Raw genomic sequence first — 19,560 nt, 5'->3', positions numbered from 1 at the left:
TAAGTTTCTTCCTGAAACTGTCAATTTTATTTTCCTGATATCAGCTAATAAATATATGTAATTGCTCAATAATTTAATTTAGCTTCCAATTCAAGATGGGGAATGATGGATATCCTTGTTTCTTGTAGCCATTTTGATTTTACTATTCTTATGAAAATGAATATTTTTAAGTCATTACTAGATAACTAAGGACAGTTTACTCCATCATTCTCAACATAGGCCTTTCATTTAACCTTCAGGTTATAAAACAAATCTGTCTTAAATTTTAAACATTTTGAACAATAAGACCTATTCCCTAGAATTGATTTTCTATAAAAAATCACTTTAAAGACCATCAGTAAGTACATGACTAATAATGGTCTACATTCAGTGGCAAACTGAATCTTAGTAACTTTGCAAAAAGTCACTCAATTTGTCTAATTAATAAAAGATTAAGTAGGATTATTTTTATTTAATGAAATAAAAGTTGGAAACAATTGCACTGAACTTTAGAAAGAAAGAATCAGGGACATTTATTGTATGCACTGATCACTAAAAATATTTTCTTATTTTAATATTTTTAAAAGTCAAAGCTGATTTTGATCCAGTTGAATCATTGTACCAAAATATTATTTTGGAATCCATAATTATATAAACTTGCAATTTGTCAACACATAACTGATTAAAATTGAAATTTAAAAATAACTTATTAAATTTCTTTTTTATATTTCCATGGTCTGTACATATGACATGAAATAGATGACATCAAATAGAATGACTATTTTCCTAATAATAATGCATTATTAGAATTATTAGAAGATTATCCATGAAGTAATAAAAGTAGTTGACAAAATTTGTGAACTATAAGACAAAAGCAGCTTTTAGGAAATACATAGATACTTTGTATTTTGAGAATCTTCTTTAAACTGAAAAAGAATGGATTTCTGGGTATCAGTGATTTTCTGTGACATATTAAATAAATTATGGAGGCTTCCTAAATAGTTTTTGTTTTATTCTGTTAAATAGAGTCCGTGTTATATACACTTGGAGATAATGTGGTTTTCGTAAAACACGGTTCCTGTTGGTTGAATGTGTATTTTTCCTCCCAAAGATTCAGACATTTGAAGGTTGATGTCAGTGGTCATTAGGCGAGCAACCCTTGGAAAGAACTAAGGTAGTTTTCAAAGGACCACCCAAGCAGCTCTCACAGGAAGACATGTTCTTGAAACCTTGATTTCGATTACGAAAACACTAGCTCTCTGCCTGATGAGATATATGCCTTTCTCCCATATATGCTCCTGATAGGATATTGTCATTATCTGCCACTAGACTGACCAGAGGCCAAACCAATGAAGTCACCTGATCTCACACTTTCGGCATCTGAAACTGTGACTCTTGACTTCATAAAGTTGTCCAGGTTCTTGTATTTTGTTATAATACTGAAAATAGTTAAATAGAACCATCAATAGGTTCTAGCTCATAAACTGTAACTGAAGATATGATACTGAAATTAAATCACCATGGCACAGAGCTCAACTCTTCCACTGTGAGTCACAAAACCTTTTAAAATTAGTGTCAGAGAATAAACTCCCAAAGAAATTAATGAGTTTGATAATGTTAAACAAGCATTTCTAGCCTAGGACAAATAAGTTTATTTTACATGATATATATTTACCTATGTTTTTATTTTTGTCTACCCTGGCAAGTTAGACCTAGGGTCTTCACAATGGGTAACGTCTTTAGCCTCTTTTCATTTGTTTGTTTGTTTGTTTTGCAATAGGATCATTTTAAATTGCCATGGATTGGTTCAAATTTGCAATCCTCCTGTCGCAGGCTCCCAAAGTGCTGGAATTGCAGGCATGCATTAACATGTTCAGCTATGCTTTTATTCTAAAGGGAAGAATTGTGTAGTGTTTTTTCCACAAATTGATATTTTTTTTTAAAAATTCACTTATTTTAACCTTGACCAGAGCAATGTCTCATAATTTGGAGAAATGGTGGCATAGAGCAATATATAATACTCAGTCCCATTAAGATCTACAGTTGGCAAATAAATCCAGTGATGCTTTACAAGCCACATATCAACATAAATTGTTATTTATTATCAAAAGTAATAATAATTAAACTATCTCAATGATTAAAATAGCATTTGTTAGTGTATGGTTCCCAGAGCTACTTAAAGTTAATTCTACTCACCATTTTTTCCTTTGCTCTGTAAGGCAATGTCATTTTTATTTTTATTTTATTCTTTTGGCTCTGAAAACCAAAACCTAAGGAACAGAAGATAAGGAAAAATAAAGGAAAATATGCTTGGTCCATGTTTTAAAACAATACAAAATAATATTGCTTTGGACAACTCTCTAAAAAATTATTAATATATGTTCCAAACATACTTGAAAATTATTCTTATATTTATATAATATTAATAATTAGCCTATAGATAGTGCTTTTAATTTAATATTTTTAAAAGAAACATTATTTTGTTCTAAAATTCACATATTGTCATTTCTATTTTCATAGATTTTTTCAAGAAATTGCAACCATCTGAAAACCTATCATTTCACGTCTGTTATTTTCTATTTTCAAATTGCTATTTCCTATATGCCAGTATAAATTGTTGCATTGCCAAAACTTTGATAATTAAGTTCACTTTTTTCAGACAGAAATAACAGAAATCATGAACCATAATTGCTCTTTTAAATAAAATTGCTTGAATTGTAAATGTTATCAGCCCTTTTCCATGTTTACATTAAGTAGACAGTGCAGTATAGACTGGATTTGATAGGGCTTTTTGTATTAAATAGTGAGGCTACCTTGTACCCTCACTGGAATGCATGCATTTGTAATTACTGAAATTGAAGAATTTCTGTATCTGCTGTAAAATCGCTTTGGCTGCAGTTAGTTTCATCACCTCAGGCATTTGCTTGTTCTCATGAAAATCCAAGAAAGCTGCCCTCCTGGGACATATTGCGCAGTTTGTCTCTCCCTGGATTTAAACTTCAGACCTGCAGGATGAGAAGAATAAATATTTCTCTCTTACTTTCTAATATTAAATTTGTTAGGACACACTTGTAATTCCTTTGGTCACCACTAACAGAAGTTTAAAAAATGTAAAATTTCCTTATAAGTTTTGGAAGAAATGGAGGATAGTTACAACATATCTTATTATAGGAAAATTAAATGTTAATATATTTACAGCTAGTTTTTCTGGCTGTCCATGCACAAAGGGAAATCCCATTGAATATTTCTGAGCTGTTTTTCTGTTAAGACTCCTCTATGTTTCAAAATCACTCTCTTCTCTTCAGACTTCTGGTAGAAGTCCTTATTAGGTTCATGTACTAGAATGATCTGGTCCATCATTTTGCTTCTGCGTTTCACTGACCCAGTGGAGAAAGATCTAGTTTTCATATTTGAAAATTTATGATGATATTTTTCTAAGGATGAGATTATTAATTTGTTATTACATGTGATAAAGGATAAATAATTTATTTCTCTAAATCTCAATTTCTCAGGTGCAAAACAGGTCAACATTAGTTTTTAAAATTAAATGAATTGATATATTACTGGGACTAATCTTTTTAGACATTGAATAGTCCTTGTTGTTATTGACAATATTTTGACAAACATTTATTAAGTGCCAAATATGCAACCTTCATACTAAAGAATATGAGAAAATAAGCCCTCCCTGCAATAGAGCTTCCAGTCTGTTGAGAAAGAAAATTAAAAAGTATACCATTGTAGGCAATGGTATAACTTCGAAGAACAATGATGGCATATGATGGACTACAAATGCTAAGCAGAGGAAGAATCATTTTCATTGCTATGCAGGACCCCTGAGAAAGTTCATTTTCATAAGGCTTTATAAAAAGTAACTTTTAATATTGAGACTTGGATAACAAATGCTTCAGACTTAAGGGTATGTGTAGAAGACTATTGTAAAACAAAATTAACTTGGCAAGTCTCAGGGAAAACAAAAGATGCCAAAAGCAGAATTAGCAATAATTAATAATCAGAGAGCAGGAATAGAGTTACTGTTTGTCCATTTAGAACCTAGTGTGCAATAGTGACAGCTATTTAAATGATAAGGGCCAGAGGTCTTTGAGTATGGAGTTACTGAAGTCTTTTAGATCTTTAGAACATCTCTCAAAGTTCTCAATGAAATAAAATTTAGAGTTTAAGAGAAGCACACTTGTGGACAGTGTTAATTTCCCTTTCTTAGGAAAATAAGATGTTGGGTAATCAATTGAAACTGCAAAGTAGTTAAAGATTTACTTACAGAAGGAACGGCTTGAAATAATCATTGTAAGACAACTGACAAGGGAAATATGCTAAGTAAATTCTAAAAGTCTGGAAAGGAGGGTAATAAAGTTCCCCAGCCACATTGTCAGTTTAGGAAAATACAGGCCGAAGGGAAGTAAGGAGTCAAGTTATGTTTAGTGTGTTTTCCAGGTGATCACGAGCGAGAAGAAAGGATAATAAAGCATATTAATAATGAATGTAGAAAATGTATTGCGATTTTAGGCTTTGGCAAGGAGAAATTTTCTAGAGGTGCTACGAGAAAGGGACAATAATAACTAGGTGAAGACTGTAGATTAAAATATTGCTGATGATGTAAAACTATTGCTGGAGAAGTACTGTGTTCTCTCTGCTGAACAATCTGGAGTGGTATCAAACGAATCATTCAAATAGGGATATTGTAATAAGAAAGTAACATTTATCAGATAAACAAGATTTGCTGAATTAAATAAGTGAATGGAGACTGGCAGGAAAGTGTTAGTTGTCAAAGTACCAAAAAGAGAAATAAAAAGGAAGTGAATTCAATTATAGTCATTCAAAATTACAGCTACTCATTTTCTTCTTCATTTTTCTCTACTAGATAAATAATGCACTTGACATCATACATTTATATGACAGTCTTTTAGAGGTAAGGGAGTCTTTAGATGCTTCTAGTTCAACACCTTATTATACAGAGAAACAAATATGGAATTTAGATGTTTCAGCCAGGAGATTGTCTATCATCTTTCAACCTTTCCTCTTAACAGAATCATATTTGTGTCTGAGGTGATAATGTCTTTTTATGTTGAGGTGCTCAGATTTACAGCTCCCTACCAAGCAGGGTAGCAACAGGAAACTTTTGCATCCTACCCTCAAAAGACACAAGGAGATATTTGAATGGGAAGCCCCTTACGTGCCTTGTTCAGCTGGCATTTGGTTTTTGTTCTTTTCAATCCTTCCTATTTTTTATTTTGCCTAGAATTCAGAACAGATGTGTAATTTTGCAAATAAAAGAACTAAATTTATGTACTAAGGAGATTAGAGCATGAAGCAAAAACACCTGAATCCCTGATGGGTTTTGTAGATAATCCCCCCAACTTTATCTCTAGATTTCTTATTGTATGTGAAAAGTAGAACCTGCAGGATCATTAGGAAAGGAAAAGAAAAGGCTTTTCCTCCTCTAACTTTTTCTATTGACTACAGGTTAAATAATCTTCTTGCTGTAGCAGTGGTCTTTTGTGTCTTTTGCTTACACACTAGTCAGCTCTTTTGTGAGTTAATCTATCTTCTATGGGGATTTAATAAAAGGAAAACTCACAGGCAGTGACCGGCATACAACTTTCCAAACATTTGCTCCTTTTATACTGGGTCAGGGGTCAGAGCACAGCAAGGAACACTGAATCCGAATAGTTAGTCACAGAACAAAGTGGAGCTCCACTTTTTCAGTTTTATAGTATCTAAGACTTCTCTGCTTGAAACTTTCCTTTTGCTGTATAATTCATTTCACAATTTATGTTTTGTTAATTGTCCCGTGCTATTAATAGATTTTAAGTTAACTAATAAGATTGCAGTAAAATGTTTCTTACAGAATCACTCAAGTTACTTAAATGAGATTTATGTTTCTCCACGTAAAAATACATTACAGTAGTCTTGGGCAAAATAAACTGAAGCTACATACTCATTTAAGGAAATCATACAAAAAAGTTCATAAAGTACTTTTTCTTCTTGAAGACCAATGAGATAGGCTGTCCAGCTCTAATTGCTAACGTAGAACTTCATATAAATTAAAGAATGAAGTGATATGTCAAATTGCCATAAAACATAACCATATAATTTAACCTAGTTGAGAGAGTGTCAGTCTGTGACCTCCATTTTATTGGTCAAGTCCAAATCACTAGTTCTACTGGTATTTAAGGTTGTAACCCATTACACCTTCACATAGTTCTCTTTATTGTGTATCTGCCACTTATATGTAAGATTAAGAAATTAAGGAAATACATTTCAAAATTACTATTAGAAAACATAATTGGAAGAACTTGTATCTATAAATTTTACTTGTTTAGATATTTAGTTCCTAAAGCAAATACAATAAGTTCTTTGTTATGCTCAGTATTGCTCTTAAAATATTTTAAAACTTTAATTATACTTCAGCTCATTTTCTTAATATGTCTATATCTTTTTCTCAGTACTTGAACATATAGTTTTAATAATAAAAAAGCAATTTTCTATTATTTTAAGGGATTTGAAAATCAAAGTAAAATAATTTAGAGCATGATATACCTTTCCCATATCTGTTCAGTTAAAAATTATAGAAAGAATTTAGCAGAAAATGATTCTGTCAAATAATAAAGGATTTTTGGAATGTAGGGAAAAGGTTAGTTTATATTGATAGTAAAATCAGAGGAAACAAAATTATTAACAGGTTTTATAAATGAAAAATTAACTATTGTTATAATAATCTTTCCTCTTATACGATGTGAAAATTGTTTTCTCTCAAGCCTGCATGCAGTGTCTAGTCTCACTGAGTACAAAGAATACCAGGTTAGTCTGTTATCTTCTGGCAGCACAACCCAGATATACAAAGGCTTGGCAATTGTTTCTCTTACCTAATCTACTCCATTCTCAAACAAGGTTAGTTCTTAATATTTTTTTTTTTTAATAAACCTAGGACACTTAACCAATTTTTAGTCCAGAGCTAGAAAGATGATCAGAACAGAGCCTGGAGAAATACCAGAACTCAATAAGGGAAACCACAGACACAAAAGCTAAAAGAATAAGAACTTCTTCAAAATTTGTACAGTGACACAATAAGTCACTTCAACACAGGGTAAACTCTGTCTTCCCTGGGATACAGAAACAGAAGAGTACTCCTGGGGGCTAAGAGTTGCTAGAAAGAACTGTCTCTTCCCATTAACTACACAAGTAAACTGACTACAGCTCTGGGTCCTTTGCTACTCCGGCAGCAGTAGAATCCTGATTCTGTGATTTTCATGGTAGATGAACAATTAGAGATTATCCCTCACTTGGGTTCCTGTTTCTACTCTTGGAGACGTTCAGATTCTAATTCAGAGAAATATTTATAGAAATGTCAGTATTTAAGGAAAATGAGAACCATAATTTTAAAAGGAAAACAATTTCAAAACAGAACAATTTATCACTAAATAAAAATAGGGGATATTTTTCAATACAATAAACTTATATAAAAGGAATTACATCATTAAAAGAAAAGAATTATGAATTTAGATAGATTAATAATACAAGATTTTTTAATTAAAAGCCAAAGTTTTAAAGAAATCAAATCACTTTTTAAAAGGACAAGAAAAATATGGAATATATATATATATATATATATATATATATATATATATAAACATTTAACATGAAATAAATAAGATTTTAAAATGGCACTGTTATGGTTTGAGAACTGGTGGTCAACTTAACGCCAGCTGGATTACATCAGCATGCATTGAAAGAAGATGCTCCACCTAAGGAGGGTTGCCAGGATAAATAGGTGGAGAAGAAGAAAGGTGTTGAGAGAGGGTTGAGGTGTTAAGGAGGCATTATGGATTCTCCTACGAGTTGCTGTCTGAGCTGTTGGTTCTCCTGGAGAAGCTTTGGTCTTCACATTGAGCATCACTTCCCAGCTCCGGAGGGGAAGACATGCTGCTTGATCTCCAGGATGAACTCCTCACACTGCTTCCTGGCACGTACCTAACTGTGCTTGTCGTCGGAGCTCGGGATCTTCATGTTGCTGAGGACAGCTGTGGTGCCTTTCAGGCTAGCCCTGCTCTTTGTTGTGAATGTGAGTTCTCGGCTCCAGCGTAGAACCCTCGTCCCACTAGCACAGCTCCTTCATCCTGCAGGCATAGACTTTCTGGCTTTCACTGCTGACCCTTGGGTCGAACCAGCATGGATCCATAAAAGAGACTGCTGTGAGTCCTTGTGGTCTCTGGACCTCCAGTTGGACTAGTGGAAGGCATTGTTCTGAGCTCTGGGTTTTTATCTGGACTCATGTGGGACATTGCCATAGGGTTTAGACTCTTGGCTAAATAATCTGTGTCTTTGGTGTTGCAGATAGATTTCCTGCATTTTCTTGTGTTAACTTCTGTTGACCATTATAAAAATATTATGAACTCCCATCCTAATCCTAGTTGTTCTCTGTGTACAACCCCTGACTACAACAGGCACCAATAAAACAGACAATAAAAATTTAATGATGAAAAAATTAAATGGATCCATGATGTATATTTTATTTCATAACATTGAAAGCATATTTATTTTCACTATGTTTAGTGATACTAGGGATTGAACCCAATGTATCTCTGTACTGAGTACATGGCTTCAGTTTATATTGATGTACTGAGAACTGCTAAAATATTTAGACTACAAGTACCACAAATACAACAATAAAAAAAATAAGTTTACTTTATAAATGTGTTGTTTATCAATAGAGAGCATGGATAACTAGAAAAGACATTTACATATTTTGTCTAATAGCTATCAATGGATAATATTAACTAAATTCAGCTTGAGCATATTTAATTTCTAATAAATGGCAAAAACAATTTTTACTAAAAGGCTGACCACCTGCTTAGCTCAGAAGAAAAATCTCTGAAACATAGAAGGGTGGTTATTGTGCTGCACATTACATTGGATGTTATTTTGTTCTACTATTACCATACGACTTCCTTTTATTTTCATTTTCTGCTACAAATACACACTCATTTTATTTGCATATTTTATATTTACATTAGAGATAAGGAAAAATGGATTTATTGGGCAGGGTTAAAAAATAGCTTTTCCCAGAATGATATCACATTTTAAAGTTGACGTTGCATTGAGGCATAGGTACACAGGTAACACCTTGGACTTTCAAACGTTATTTCTGTGTTGCAAACCAACTCTGTTACTTTGATTTTAAAAAATAAGTTATTTGGAGGGATCTTAGTTGAATTCAACACTGCCCTAAATATTAGTAAGAATATTAATTTTTATAAAAAAGTTTTAGATAGCATTTTACCAATGGAAGCCATGGTCTTTATTTGTTTTGGATTCAATTTTTTTTATTACATAATGTCTTTCAGTAGCTGCAGTCTGCAATACATTTTTTCATAACAACACATGACTTTTAGCCAGACTGGTGGATTAACTAATAGTCAACTTGTAACCCCCAGCTGAATTGAATCAGCACAGTTCTAGGTATGGAAGGCCCACCTGAGGATTGCTGCCAACAACATAGAAACAAAACTGGTGGGGAAGATGGTGTGCTGTTGGTTCTCCAAGATAAATTGAACTCTTTAAAGTATTATCATGGCACAAATCTAAAGAACATTTTGAAATCGTGACTTTTACATATTATGTTTGGTACACACATACATTTGAATAAAAATAAGTTTTTGGGTATTTTAGTGATAGCTGACTAACAATTTGAAGCAGCACTTTTATAAGTATATAATCAGCACACCAAATATCAAAATAAATAAATGTAGAAACCCATTACGATTAAAAGCTAAATTTGTCTAACAAAACCATTGATCTCTGAGCATTAGCAAAATAAATTTTATTTTACATTAAGAAGGAAATATTTTGTATGTTTTTTGATTCATATTATTTTCCTTAATTACTCAGAGTGTTTGCTTTTGAAGTATTTTGAATAAACCCAATTAATTTTCTCATTAGAAATGCAAAAATGAGGAAGTGTTTAAACTGATTTCTGAAAGCTTAAAAATATTTGAAACTCTCCATAAAGTAAAAATGCTCCCACACACGTCACTGAAAATGTTGTGCTTAAGTAGTAAACATCTGGAAAAGACTAATGAGTTTCCTTAAGTGGAATAAAAAATTACTAGAAATAACTTTGGCACATCTTACATGTTACACAAAATGGAGAAATCATAAAAGGCTAGACATTAAAGTAAAATTCAAGGTAACATTGGAAAACTAAAATATTGTATACTGTACTTTAAAAATAACATGTATTTTTATTAAATAATAGTTTGAACACACATTTAGCTCAATATGAGAAGTTTAGATAATTGGAGCTAAAATGTCATTAACATTATTGTAGTTTTTAGGCTACTTTTATACAAGTATAGTTGTTATAACTGTATTATCATTAAAGTTTACTTATGCTTGCTTTTCAGTTTGGATTCCTTATTTTATTTTATTTTTAGAGAAGCTGAGGATATACTATAGCTCAGCTCCTGTAATTTTAAAATATAAAAAAACTCCGTTGATTAAATGGGTGCATTACTGAAAGATATTAATAATTTTATTAATTGAGTCAAATTCTCCATTGACCCTAATCAGCAGTAAAATAATCTACATTTATTTGAGTATATAGTCTCTGTTAAGTATTTTAATGTGCCTCCTAATCTTCAATAATACGTAGAAATAACTGTTGTTATCAATATTTTTTATGGAGTGTTTTGCCAACTCCATAATGTAATAATGGCAATAATGCAGTGCCATTATACACTACAGATTACCTTATTTAGAGTCCCTGCTCTTATCCTGCTCTTATCCTGTAAGTTTTCATTGTGTTCCTACTAAATTGTCTAGTTATATTTTTAATAGTACAAGACAGACTCAGTAGAAATGTATGGTTTTTACGATTCAAAGTTTATCTATATGACTAACATGAAAATAAACTGCTATTTAACAAAAATGTTTATCTCACAGCTACTGATATATACATATAGGACAAATGAGAGACAGTTGGATGAGCAAGAACTTGAATATCATAATTTATGAAAGGTATTGTGATTGGAAAACACATCTCAGCTTCAGAAGCATTAAAGAAAATAAAATAACACAACTGGTATACATTAAATACAGCTTTATATTAATTTTGACAGAATTAAGTGAAATTCCCTTATACTTTGTACCAAGGAAACTTCTCAGATCATTTTGATACATTATTTTTTGTACTTTGCCTTGCATTTATATTATCGTGAAGATCCCTATTTCTTGATAAAAATATTCTGGTTGGTGAGCTATGTTAGTACCATAACTAAATATAATGTTATCTAAGTACGTGTAGGTAGTAAACATAAGACAGAAGACTTGGAATGCATTTATAAAATGGAATTATAGAATCTGCTTGTAGATAAGATTGGTGAACGTGATTTTGTCCTTCTATGTTGTTCTAATTGAGAGTAAAGATATGTTCATTTATTCCCATATTTATTTTGTATAGAAGTACACAACTGCTATTTTCATTTTGTTATCTTTGTTTATCATTTCCAAATTACATCACAGGCATTTACTTTTTGAGGATGACTGATTCTTATATTTTACCTTGTTTAACATTCTCTGTATAGGTGTAACTAATAATGAAATGGATGCTATAGATTAATCTCTCACTTCTGGTGTTGTCTAATATCCCTCCATTCTTCAGCAATGTTGAAATTTTAATACTTAAGTGTTTATGTTTTGTGTTTGTTCATGAAAATCACTAAGAATTCTTGAAAATAATGCATTTTCCATTAAGTTCTTAAAGTGTTATTTAATTAGTTGTAAAGAAAAAAGTACAGATTTCTTCTAGTAATTATTAAAATGTTTGCTGTGGTCAGATATTAAAAGGAGAAAGTTTAATACAAGGCACATAATTAATAGGATTATTTTATAATATTCACCCAAAGAGTTAAATGCAAAAGAGTATAGGAGATCTTTTCACATGCTTGAGACCCAAAGAATGTAGCTCAGGGCCTGGATACCATGGCAATGTCCCACAGTATTGCGGGTGCAGACCTGAAGCCCATGGTGATGCCCTCCATGAGTCCAACTGGAGGCCAAGAGCCCAAGACAACATCTCATGCAAGTCTATATCAAGGATCTGCACTGGGAAGGCCCAAAGGTCACTGGTGGAAGCTAGAAAGTCTGTGCCAGTGGGAAAAAGGTTATGTTCCAGCAGCCAGCAGGCTGAGGAGACTGCAATGGAGCTAGGAACTGACATTCAAGGTAAGGACCAGAACTACCCCCAAATGAACCACAGTATGCTCAGTGACAGCAACTACTTGAGCTCCTTTGATGATGACAAGGAGAGAGTTCATATCAGGAAAACCAAGGGGACTTGCTTCTCTAGGACAATCCATTACATACCATCTTCTCTTCCACTTCTCTTCTCATGCTGTTGGCAACAATCCTGAGATGGGCCTTCCATTCCCAGAACCACGCTGATTCATTTCATCTGGGGATTACAAGTTGATCATTAGTTAATCTACGACAATATCCCTTGAGAATTGTAAAAGAAAATTTTCAGACAGCGTTCCAGGTGACAGTGTGCAACTGTCATCTTGGCTCTCAGAAGCGCTGAAAGGCTCACGTTCACCCTGCCTGGCCTTGGCTATTTATTGATTTAGTGAGACAGTCTCAAAATAAAAAAAAAAGAAGAGTTAAAGATGTAGCTTGTAGCTCAGTTTCAATGCCTTGAATTCAATGTCCTGTATAAAAATAAATCAAAAGAACTTTGACACTGTTTAGAGGAAAGAATCCTATGACATCTATATCCATAAATCTCTGCTGTCAGAAAACAGCTCTATTTATTGGCTTAAAATAAAAAACTTAAGTGGTATTTATGGTTCAAGAAAAAGAATAATAATAATGATGTACTATAGGATTTTCTCAATTGTTTAATTTTCTTACCTATTTTAAATATTGCATTTCCCTTACTGTTACTATTTTAAAAATCTTGTTTGATATTTCATTAATTACACACTAAAGAAAACTGTAAGATGAATAAAATGAAAAAAATAAAAATAAAAACACTAATATCACAACACATTTTTAATATGATTATTTAGTACATATATTAACTTCCTGAGGATACTATCTTCTTTGAAAAAAGAAAATATCCTAAGGCTATGATCCACAGTCCTGTAATTATACTAATGAAACTGTTTCCTAATGCATTCAATCATAAAATCAGTTCCTGATTACTAGCTGTTTTTAAATGAAAAACCATTTTCATAGCTACAGGGCGGTTCATACAAAAATAATAAATGTTACAGGAATAGCCAAATTTAAAATGAACATGAGGTTTCATAGTTTTTATTTCCTATTCCTGTCTAGAAAAACCTCCGATCACTTATGATGGTAAAAATACATTAAAAGAAGGTTTGGTGATTTTGTCCTCTAAGAACAAGGTAAAATAAAATAGAATGTATTTTTCCAATGTAGTTTAATGAATGTTGCTGTTTATGTTTGTTCTAATTTGTGTTATAATTTTTGAACTATGTGAGCTAATTGCCTACTGTTAGAGTCAGAAACACAAGATCAAGAGTGATCAAGAGAATATGATATCCAGTGTCCTAGTAAGTAATTGGGAATTTAGATAAAACATTGCTATTCAGTCAAAGAGTTCACAGGACAGTCAGTAAGCTCAGTGAGAGAAAGACATTAAAGGGGTATTTTTTTTCCCAGTGGTCAACTTATTCAATCCAAGCACTAAAATGGATTTGGGGAAACCTAAATAACATGTTGTGTTTTGAATCTATCAAGGACTCCCATGTTCTCCAAGTTCAGACAGGCAAGGAGGCTCCACAGTTCTGGGAATTCAGAGGTTGATAGCACTAGTAAGAAAAATTATGGCCTCTTATACCAGGTAGAATGTATTCTGAACTCTACATATGTTTTCCTATTTGCTGATATGATTTTCCTAGGCATCATGGAAAGTTCCTGAAGAAAGTATATAAGAACTCTTTAGTGAATCTAGTAAACCTTGAGGCTGAATGAGATGGCTGATATCCTTATTAGGTACAGTTGTAGGTACACAGAAAATATTTGAATGTCTCTAAGAGATTAAAAACAAAAAACTCTATATAATACATATAATCAAATTGAGCAGTCAAACAACTTTTCATTGATAATATTAGTATATGTATGGCTGTTATAATAATAATGAAGAAGTGGAGAACATTCCATGAGAGCTAAAATACTGACCATTTTCTCCTAAACTGAAAATTGAATTTGCAGAGTTATCGAATTGGATGGAAAAGACTTCAACAGAAAATTTGGCCTGAGATAAATTAAAAGTAAACATCCTTTCCAAATGCTGAATTTGAGTGAGAATATTAAACTTTCTTTTCTTCAGCTAACATATGTGAGCTTGCTATGAGATTATAAGATGATAGTTGATAAGGAACCATAAGACATGATGCTATAATTGCAAATAAATGCTCTAGGTTTAGGAAGATAGGACAGAAGTTAAGAGCAGGGGTTGTCTTTCCAATAAAATGTGAGCTACATTACCTCTATTGTTTTATACTTGTTATCATAAAATGTGTTCAAACACTTAGAGGATAAAACTACTCAAATCCACCACTTTAAATATATGAAATTTGGTAGGTTGACAAACAGTCTCATTGGGCTAAAATTATCATGTGTTACATTACAAAGGCCCCCAGGAAGAGGCTTTCTCTGTCTTTCCAGCTTCTAGAGATTGTTCACATGCTTTCACTCAGGGCTTCGGTCAGTATTTTCAAAGACAGCTTAATTGGGCTGTTTTCTGAATCATTATATATCCAATGCAGGATATTCTCCCAATTATCATTAGTAGATTTTTAATTTTCATTACCTCTGATAATTCTCATTTGTTGTGCAAAATGACAAGTTGCAAGGATGAGGATGTAGGCATTGTCAGGTGGCCATTATTCTGCCCCTCACCTCAACAAAAGATTCAGTGATTATATCGAAAATACTCCTGGTAACACTGCTGAGAAGAAGCTCCTAAACCTCCTAGTGAACTTGGACTAAGATCCAGGTAGTTCAGTAGAGAACCACAAAATGAGGTGTAGCAAATGATATCAAAGTAAAAATCAATAACTCTAATATTTTATTTAATCTTTGAATCCACTGAAAGAGTTCTCATGTATCCTTAGCATTTTGGAAGTTTTTATCCTTAAACAATATTAATGCTTTTTCTTCATTTTTTTTGGATATGCTTTGTCTCAAATTTTTGGGTCATTCATAGGTAGTTTCTGTATAAGACTATAGCATAGTTCTTGATCGGTGGCTTCACATTTGGTTTTTTTTAATTAAAAATGACCCTGTGTTGTCTCAGTAGTAATGCTTTGAAGAACAAAGCTATAAATATTTTAAAAACTTACCCTCCAAACAAAACAAAGGTACTTAAATGACAGCCACCCAAGGAAACCATTTATGCAAAAACTAACTTGACAATTTTAATTGCAGTTATTACTATAAACTACTGAATATATGAGCTTCATGAATAAAAGGTTAAAAAATATAAAGAATGAATAAGTGTTAAAATTAACTAAAGTCATTAACCATTAACTATCAAAAATTGTTTTTATCTGACCTCTGTTATCGGTGGGGTGTTTAATAGGCACAGACACTATGTTAAAATGCTAAGAGTTTAAGTTTAGTTAAAAGAAAACTTTAGGGGAAAACTGTTTTATCTATTCTTAGAGCATAAAAAATTTTTCTATGAAAATATACCTATAATAGATGAGTGATAAAGCTTGTGAATTATTTTGATTAAATTGTAAGAGAAATAATTTCAAAGGGTAATTCAAACAATATTACAAACTATCATTTTGACATGTTGAGGCCTTTGAATAGAGAAGACAAGGTATCAGATGTAGTGTTGCCCTCTTTTCTGATCTTCCATCCCTTCTTCTCCCCAGAAAAGAGTCACATAAGTCAGCATTCCTTTTCATATGGAAGAGAGGATGCTATAGCACCTACAACATTCCTACAGAAAAGCAACAAAATAAAACTGAAATGTTCATTATCTCCATTATACCCTGAAGAACCTCATCTTGGAGGGATCTTGTCTTTTACCCAGCAGAAAGAGACAGTACAGGGAAAGTTCAGGAAAATATGAGCAACTCTTGCTTCCCCTTGAACCCAGTCTATTACCTTAGATCACACCCTGTGTTCAGTCACATTTGTACTTGGTTTTTTAGAGAACCTAAGCATAAAAACAAGGCCTGTGGGAGAGGAGGGGATGGTCTTCACTTCTGAAAGGTTCTGTGTCATGCAGACTTTTAATGAAATAATAACTTGAAGCTTTTCTCTCGTTAAATATTTTTGTTACAGAAGTATCTGTGACTCTTTTGGTGTAAAAAGAATTGTATCACATCATTTTTTTGCTAGTACAATATTTATTTAATTCTACTCAAAAATAAGCTTTTAAAATATTGTTTAAATATGAGAAGTAAAATAAATATATGTTTTCAAGATTTGGACAAATGCATTTGATGCATTTGATATTTCTAAACAGTGTATAATATGAACAGATGTGTATAAATTGGATAGATCTTAGAAATATTTGAGAATAAAATATATTACATTTAGTGTAAAAAAGTCACATTATTTTATTTACAAAATTTATTAAATAGTAAAAAAGCATAGATTGTTAAACAGTGAATGCATACATATGCATAACATAAGAAATATATGGGAATAATAAAACTAGATTCAGAATAGTAAGTATTTATGTAAATGAAGGGATAAAATCCAGGACATGTATACAGAAGGCTTTAATAACGTTGAGAGGAACATTCTTCTATGCTTAATGTATGTAAGGTACATCTCAAATTGTCTTCAAAAGTATATATATATACAGTATTTGCACACATTATTATAAGATCTAAGTTAAAAATATATATATATATACATTCCAAATGATAATTGTATACTCATTCATTAATTTATTTGTCTCAGGATAGTTCTATTGACTATTATGTTATAGCCCATATTTTGGGAAACTCTAAACAAGGAATTTATTTCCTGTAAAGTTGTAACTGTATGGGTTTTATGCAGTTCTAGAAAAATAAAACACAGTTCAAGATCAGTATCAAGTCCTACAGAGGACAGAATCTATTTAATACAGAATAAAAATGGTCCTAAAAGACAATAGTTCCTGAGGGTGTGACTATGCTAAAATGTGGCACAAAAGTTGCCATAAAACTTATCAGCCAAACATCGTGCTGCAAGTTACCTTCCATTATGCTTTCAATGGGACATTATCAATGAAATATTGGGAGGCAGTCAGGTAATGATTAAAATGAGGATTTTGAATCACAGTGCTTGGGTGGAAATCATGGATCAAACGTTTGTTTTCTTCATTATTTGGGGGAAGTTAATTATATTAAGCAGACATAGATTTCTGATCTACAAAATTAAGCCAGTAGATATGCCTAAGTCATAAGATAGTAAAGGTTTCAGTAAGCTAATGCACAAAAAACCCTTAGTGCGCATGAAGGATTATGATGAATTGCTTAGTATGTAAATATTTATGTTTATTGCCCATCATTTATAGACATGATATTTAACATAACCAACATAAGGGGTTTCTTATATTTGTTTAAAAGTAAATGTAAATTGTAGTTTAAACTACATACTTCTTTTATTAAAAATATAGAAATCATGTCCTAAATTTACCTAAAAGTAATTATTTTCTATCAAGATGCCACCCAATGACCTGCAATTATGCACTGACATTCTACAAGATTGCATCTCACTATTTAAAAGTTAAATTTATGGCTTGGTGAATAGTAACTGAAAAAAAAATGAAGAGAAAGGACTAAAGAATTTTTTCCAAGTAAGTAAAATAATAACAAAAAAATGATCATCTTAATAGTCTGCCTTAAGATTTTACCCTAATTAGTCAAGGAAAAAAAAGAGATGAGGTCTATACTTTTAAACTATTTGTTGTTTAAAAACTGATTGATCAAATCATTCTCTTATATTCTTGTCCTCCAGTCATTAATAGGTGTTAATTATAAGATCACACCACCTGACCTACTAATGGCAGTAAGAAACTAGACAGAAATTTAAACAGACAGATAAATTTTAAAAAGCCACAATTAATCAGCATTTGTCTTCCTAGCATCTAGTATTAATTACCAGAAATACATTAAATGTAACCTAGGTTTTAATAAATATTTTCTAATAAATGATGAAGCAGAAAATAAAAGCACAGAAAACACCAAACTTTATTTGAATCAATATTTTTAACATTAGCAATATAGGCCATAATATATCTGATGATTCCAAAGTATCATATGCAAAGAAAGCATTAATGAAAATGATTACACTTATCAAGAAATGGTTACATCACAGTCAAGATCAAAAAAATCTTCCTACCTCAGTTTTTCAAGTGTTAGAATTACAGCCTGTGCTACCTTGCACAGCTCTAGGTTCTATCTACTCATAACTATCTTTCAATAAAATATAGATTGCTATCTAATTTTCAGAAGTTAGATTTTCATTTAGAATTTTGTATATAAACTCCCTTTACTACCAACCTCAATATGCTTTATATTAATAGTATTTTTGGAAGACATTTCTAGAATATTATCATAAACCTTGACACAAGCTCAACTTTAATTCAAAGAAAAATGAAAATTTAGCTTCTATGATACACACAGAGCTTGAAACAATTTTCCCATTTTTACTATAAGAACATTTTAGATAAATTGAAAACAAGTATATTTTTTCAATGTATTACAGAAATGAAGTTACAGTGAAAATTCCAGATAAACCCTGGAGTTAAATCCAGATAGTTACGATTAAAATTTCAAGAAAAAGAAATATATGCCTTCAACTTTCTGTGCCTTCAACTTTCTAAGCCTTCATCCGACAAGGTTGAGTGTAGCAAATTTATCATAAAGCATGTAGCAAAAATTAATTTTGTAAAAGAGCAAAAAGAAAAATCAATGACACTGAAAGCAATAGAGAATGTTAGCAAACCGAAAGCTCATCCTTTGATAAGATAAATGAAATGAAATTAACAGGCATCTAGCCAAACAAAAAGCCAAGTAAAGTAGCCAAGTTAACAGATGGGCAGATTTACCAACATTAAAAATATAGGCAAAGATTTTTGACTCATAGAAATTTACTAGGATACCTTTATGGTTTAGATCTGAAGCAGCCCTGAAGAATCACATGTTGAAGGCTTAATTCCAGTATGGCCATGTTCAGACAGGGCTCCAGAGAGGCAGCTGAATACCAAGGGAGCTGCAAGGGCTGCTAGAGGATTAGAACTAATTGGAGGAAGTGGGTCACCAGCAAGTTGGCTTTGAATTAGGTGACATTTCCCTGACTCTCTTTCACACTGCTTCCTGGATTCAATGAGATGAGCAGCTTTCCTCAGCCATTCTCTTCTTTCAGGATATTTCTGCCTGTAGCCAGCTTATCATAGACTGAATTCTCTGAAAATGTGACATACAAGTTTCTTCTCATTTAAATTATTTGTCAGCAATGAAAAGTAAACTGACACAAAAAGAGAAGGCTCTGAGCTTCTGTTCTTGAACATTTTATATCACGATTCAATTA

At 32.0% G+C, this 19,560-nt stretch overlaps 1 long non-coding RNA gene across 1 annotated transcript; it reads right to left on the bottom strand.

Moving 5' to 3' along the window:
* Nucleotides 1-2,918: 2,918 nt before the first annotated feature.
* Nucleotides 2,919-19,243, bottom strand: LOC134473945 (uncharacterized). The gene is made up of 3 exons (XR_010044451.1): nt 19,133-19,243; nt 12,358-12,445; nt 2,919-2,984 (listed from the first exon to the last, which is right to left on the bottom strand). It is a non-coding gene; the product is annotated as an uncharacterized LOC134473945 (long non-coding RNA).
* Nucleotides 19,244-19,560: the final 317 nt, after the last annotated feature.

This window comes from Cavia porcellus, unplaced genomic scaffold (genome assembly GCF_034190915.1).
Source record: "Cavia porcellus strain 051 isolate PalLab524CR breed Dunkin Hartley unplaced genomic scaffold, mCavPor4.1 scaffold_29, whole genome shotgun sequence".
Taxonomy (NCBI): Eukaryota; Metazoa; Chordata; class Mammalia; order Rodentia; family Caviidae; genus Cavia; species Cavia porcellus.
This window is presented reverse-complemented; position numbering and strand designations above follow the sequence as displayed.